At 42.6% G+C, this 6,000-nt stretch overlaps 1 long non-coding RNA gene across 7 annotated transcripts in view; it reads right to left on the bottom strand.

Annotated features, from left to right (window-relative positions):
• Positions 1-407: 407 nt before the first annotated feature.
• Positions 408-6,000, bottom strand: part of LOC149127477 (uncharacterized) — a 44,712-nt gene continuing 39,119 nt past the window's right edge. For 2 of the 7 annotated variants that reach the window (XR_016231232.1, XR_016231228.1), the window contains 2 exons: positions 5,607-5,728; positions 408-626 (listed from right to left, as the gene is read on the bottom strand). This is a non-coding gene — a long non-coding RNA (uncharacterized LOC149127477). Of the gene's footprint in view, positions 627-1,959; positions 2,256-2,769; positions 2,905-5,606; positions 5,729-6,000 lie in introns of those variants that run through there. The other 5 variants (XR_016231231.1, XR_016231227.1, XR_016231233.1 and 2 more) reach the window with 4 other exon arrangements.

Here is a 6,000-nt window from a genome sequence, read left to right as displayed (position 1 = left end):
AAAAAAAAAGAAAGAAAAAGAAAAAGAAAAAAAAGAAAAGCTATCAGAAGGGAAGGAAACTACGGGGATTAGAGCAGAGAAAAATTGGAGAGAGAAGGGAAAACCAATAGGAAGAAATTCAATGACCTCCAAGATAGTTCCTTGAAAAGATCAATAAGGCAAACAAAACTTTAGATCAAGTGGCTGAAATAGAGAGGAATCAGATAACTAATATCAGAAATGAACATGGAGTCATTCTCATTAATTGTACAGGAATAGAGAAACAGCTTAGAAAAAAATGTTTTGAACAATCATGAACCAGGATGCCAACAAATCGGACAATCTAGACCAAATACATAAATTCCTAGAAACAAACAATAGACCAGGACATTATTTATTTTTATGTTTCTCTTTTTTAAATATCTTATTTATTTATATTTATTTGAGAGGCAGAGTTACAGACAGAGAGAGGAAGAGACAGAGAGAAAGGTCTTCCATTCACTGGTGTGTCCTCCAAATGGCCGCCAACAGTGAGCTGGGCCAATCTGAAGCCAGGAGCCAGGAGCTTCTTCTGGGTCTACCATTCAGGTGCAGGGGCTCAAGGACTTGGGCCATCTTCTACTGCTTTCCTAGGCCATAGTAGAGAGCTGGATCAGAAGAGAAGCAGCCAGGACATGAACTGGCACTCATATAGGATGCTACTACACCACAGAGCCAGCCCCTGTGTGTTTCTTAACTATAAAACAGCATTACAAAGTAAATGCAAAGTTTACCTCTGTTTCTAGATTTTAGGAGTAATTATGAGAAAGGGAAATTATGCATCTATTGAAATTTTTTAATTTTCACTTTTTATTTATTTATAAAATAGAACAGATCACATGTATTTCAAGTAATATACAATTTTAAGCACATAATAATCTCTCTCCCTCCCCCTTCTTCCATTTCTTATGTTTTCCTCTTAATTTTTGTTATAACATATTTCAATTTACTTTATAGTCATAGGCTTATCCTCCACTAAATAAAGAATTCAACAAAGAGAAAGCAGAAAGACTATGATTCTGCAGGTATATAGACAGGGCTATAAATAATAATTCCGAAAATATCCAGATTTTCTCTGGCAGAAAAAAGGTTGCCAAACCCTGCAAAATTCTACAAAAAATACATCTAATGATCAAATACCGCAGAGTGGAAGCACACAAAATCAGCACTCAAAGATCAATGGCTCGTGGGGCTGGCACTGTGGTATAGTAGGCTGAGCCTTCACCTGCGACACAGCATCCCATATGGTCACCAGCTCATGTCCAGGCTGCTCCACTTCTGATCCAGCTGTCTGCCTATGAAAGCACTGGAAGATGTCTCTAGTCCTTAGTCCCCTGCATCCGCATGGAAGACCTGGAAGAAGCTCCTGGCTCCAGGCTTTGGATTGGTGCAGATCCAGCCATTTGGGGAGTGAATCAGTGGATGGAAGCCCTCTCTTTCTGTCTCTCCTTCTCTCTGTAACTCTGCCTCTCAAATAAATTAATTAACTTCAAAAAGAGCTAAAAATACAGAACTCTTAGAAGAAAATATTTGAGAAAAACTTCACAGCAGTGGTTTTGGTGATGATTTCTTGGATATGACACCAAAAGCAATAGGAAGAAAATAAATAAACAGAGCTACATCAAAATTTGAAACTTCTGTGCATCAAAGAACTGACAGTGAAAAGCAACTTTAAACTTGGAGAAATATTTGCAAAATTTCTAAGGGGTTAATATTTATAGTACATAAACGTAATTCAACTACAACAACAGCAACAAAAACTACAGTGAAATGGGCAAAAGGAGAGTAGACTGGTCAAAAGATACAAACTTTCAGTTGTAAAAAGAATTAGTCTGGAATTGAATGTATAGCACAGTGATTATAGTTAATAATAATGTATTATATACTTAAATTTTTTAAAGATTTATTTATTTATTTGAAAGTCAGAGTTACACAGAGAGAGAAGGAGAGGCAGAGAAAGAAAGAGAGAAAGAGAGAGAGAGAGAGCACGCGAGCAAGAAAGATCTTCCCTCTGCTGGTTCACTCCCCAATTGGCCACAATGGCTGGAGCTGCACCAATCCAAAGCCAGAAGCCAGGATCTTCTTCTGGGTCTCCCATGTAGGTGGAGGGGCCCAAGGACTCTGGCCATCTTCTACTGATATCTCAGGCCACAGCAGAGAGCTGGATCAGAAGTGGAGCAGCCAGGACATGAACCGGCGACTATATGGATGGGCGAATAACTTGAACAGATGTTTTCCTTTTTGGGTGTACAAACAGCAAGCATACATAAAGATACTCAGCACTGCTATGCATTAGGAAAATAAATTCAATGGTACAATGAGATAACACCTCATATCCATTAAGATGACCTTTTCAAAAATAAAGAGAGAAAATAACAAGTGTTGGTGAAGATACAGAGAAACTGGCATCCTTGCACAGTGATAGTGGGAACGTGAGATGGTGCTGCTACAATACAAAACAGTGTAGCAGTGTCTTGAAAAACTAAAAATAGAATTACTGTATGATCCAGCAATTCCATGGCTGGGATATATTCAAAGAAATTGAAAGCAGAGCTTGAACACAAAATTGTACATCCATGTTCATAGCAGCGTTATTCCCAACAGCTAGAAAGTAGAGACAACCCAAGTGTTACAGAATGATCAATCACACATTGTAATAGAACAGTATTCAGTCTTTGGAATCATAGCCATTTTGACACATACTATGGCATGGATGAACCTTGAGGTCATTATATTATGTGAAATTAGCTAGTCACAAAAAACATTAAATATTACATGATTCCACTTTTATGTCACATTGAAAAAGATAGCAAGTAGGACGGTGACTTCCAGGAGCCGGGAGCAAAGGGGATGGGGAGTTGTTATTTCACGAACAGAGTTTTAGCTCTGCAAGAGGCAAAGGTTTGTTGAGACTGGTTATTCAAATGTGAATATACTCAACTCCGTTAAACCATGCACTTAACAATGGTGAAGATGGTCTGTCGCTCCCCCTCTTCGTGGAGGAACGACACAGGACCCTGCGCTGTTCTCTCGTCTGCTCGGCCCTCCCCGGCTTTGCTGCTGGTTCTTCCCGGGTTGGCTACTATCCCTTCCACCTCCGTGGAAGGGCAGTTCCCCCTGGCCACATTCCCCACTTCCGCAGGGGAGCGGCACACCGCCGGCCGGCTCTTCTCGGGGGCTGCACGGGTGTTCCTTCAGCTAGATGTTCCCCTTAGATGTTCCTGGTGCATGCCGTCTCTCTCCTCCTTTATAGTCCTCCTCCGCCAATCCTAACTCGGCTGCCCACACGCCGAGTACGCTGCTCTCCTCCAATCAATAGCAAGTCCTACAGTTTGTCAAGTTGGTGAGAGGCAGCTGGGTAGAAGCTGTTGCCTCCTCTCCCAGCGCCATATTGTGGGAGAGCAGATGCATAGAATAAGTCTTAATTCCAGTAACTCAGTCTAGTCCGGATTGCTCCCCACAATGGTCAATTTTATTATATACATAGATATTTTTTAACCACAAGAACACGAACTATCACCATCTCTTTTCTCAACAATATGATGTGATAATGATCAGCCCTCTCCTGTCTCACTGTTATTTTTGGCCTGTGATTTAACTCTCATCTACTCACTTTCTCACTGGATAAGCCACACATTGTTGCCATGGAGGTTTCGTCTTATGGATTGCCTGATTAGATTTATTCACATTTTACCCAAAATGTCCTTTCTTGCTTTCCTTAAGACATTTCAGGCCTTAACTCTATATTTTTTCTGCCTGAAATTCATCTTTCAAAAATCTCACCAGTGGTTGTATATTGCTGCTTATCCTCCAAGATTTTGTATAAATATTCAAATGTTCTTATTTCTGGCTCATTCTTTAAAAATGTTTTGCTGATTACAAAATGTTATGTTGGCAGCCACTTTTTTGCAACAAAAGAGAAAAACAGAAGGGAAAAAAAAGTCAGTATCCATTGTTCTTAGAGAGAAACACGCTCTGAGACAAATTGTTCCCCTATTAAGTTTAATATCTTTATGTTCTGAGTGCTCATAAGATTTTCTTTTTTTTCTTTTTAATTTTGTTTGCCAGGTTCACCATCACATGTCTAACTGTGATTTGTTTGGGGAATTTCTTTATTTGTTTATTTGTTTGTTGGGCTATTGTCTCTGTGGATCTCTTTCTTTACGGCTCAGACATTGTCAGCCGTGATCCGAGGATGCTTTCTTTCTCCCTTTCTTCCCCCTCCCTGCCACCCTGGAATTCCAATTAGACTTTCTCACTCTCATTCTCCCTCATGCTTCTTAAACCCTGGTTCACAATGCCTCTCTGTTTCTCCGTGGTGCATGATGGGAGAGTGGCGCAGGAGACCTGGTCTGCTGTACTTGAAACATACTTTTTAGCCTAAGACTATACATTCTGATAAAGTGTACCTGTCTTGGAAGTGACCATCCATTAGAAAGTCCATTGGGATGTTCCCAATGTGTCTTGGCAGCCAATCCAGTGGGCTGTTCAGGCATCTGTTCTGGTGAGAGACTTCGCATCCTCCCAGCAAGGGCTCATCCCATGGAAGAGGCTTGGTTCCATGCCCTGGGAGTTAAGTCTCTGGCCTCTGCCTCCTGCTCTCATGAGGTAGCTTCCTTAGTCCACTTCATTGAAGCAACCACAGCGAACGACACATCCTTGTAGCACTGGCTTTCTTCACACAATCTTTTCCCCAGCTGTGACCATTTGGTGGGATTTCTCTACTAACATCTTCTCCTCCCAACCCAACCAACTCATCAACCAACGCAGGTGGAGTAGTTGACCCTTCCCTCACATCCCTGGGACAGTTGCAATCCCCGGCACCAGAGCCGGTCAGCCAGATACGTCTTTCTTGATGTAGGTAGGACCAAATGGGGACAGCCACTAAATGTGTCACTTAAAGCAAAGATTAGAGGTTTGGAAATGGAACTGACAAAAAAGGACCTATCCCAGGCTCCTTTTTTTGCTACCCTGGACTCATCCTGTCCCCCAAGGCATCGCTTTAGCAATCCCTGTCTTGTTTGACATAACCATCACAGTCATATAAGGCACAGGTACCATTACAATAATGGAAATGATGTTAGTCACTTTTCTCATCCTCCTCCAGGTAAGCTTTATCTTTTGTTTCTGCTGATCTTCCCAACAATCATGCAAAGACATTATTTGTAACTGCCTTATTCAGGGGAAGAATCTGGTTATCTGCATCACAAACAATTCCAAACTCAGTGACTTAAGACAACCACCTCTTAAACACACAGCTCAGGACCTGCGGTCAGGAATTCAGATAGGGTCTGGCTCGTGGGCAGCCGGGGACACTCTGTTCCTTGACAGAGGTCATACTGGGTGGTGTTCGACTGGAAGATGGGCTGATCTACAGGGTCTAAGCTGGCTCCATTCCTATGAGTGTCAGGGGTCAAGGTGGAGATAGCTATGGGGCTGCTCAGGTGAGACTGAAAGCCAGAGTGCCCGCGGATAGCCTCCCAGATTGTGGCCTCCTACATAGTCACTCTGGGCTCCCAAGAACTGTCCCAAGAGCCCCAAGCAGCAGCTGTAAGCCTTCAGACAGCATGCTTTCAACAGACACATACCTTGCTCCCGCTGCAATCGAAGGGTCAGGAGAGTCATCTTGGGCCAGTTCAGGTGTGGATGCTCAGCTCTCCACACTCTACAGAGCCACCAACTCACGTTCTGAAAGGAAACCTATTTCCTCCTTTAGAAAAAAAAAAAAAAAGGATATTTCAGACAAAATGATTTCCATACCCCTTTAAAGCAGAGAGAAGAAATGTTTCAAAGAAGCTGGGCACAATGCATGGAGCTGCTAGGCTGGGCTTCATGGCTGGAACTGCAAGGAACAATTTCCAAATCGACCTTGCCATGGGATGCCTCTGAAGCTGAGGCACTGGAATGCCTGCTTGTGAGAACCTTCGCCAAGGGCTGAGGATACGTTCCCCGCCACCCGTGCCTTCCTGGCGGAGGGGGCTT

The sequence above is a fragment of the Oryctolagus cuniculus genome, chromosome 3 (assembly GCF_051225735.1).
Source record: "Oryctolagus cuniculus isolate XC-2025 breed Fujian yellow rabbit chromosome 3, ASM5122573v1, whole genome shotgun sequence".
NCBI lineage: Eukaryota > Metazoa > Chordata > Mammalia > Lagomorpha > Leporidae > Oryctolagus > Oryctolagus cuniculus.
The sequence above is the reverse complement of the archived record's forward strand: the minus strand, read 5'-3'. Positions and strand labels throughout refer to the sequence as shown.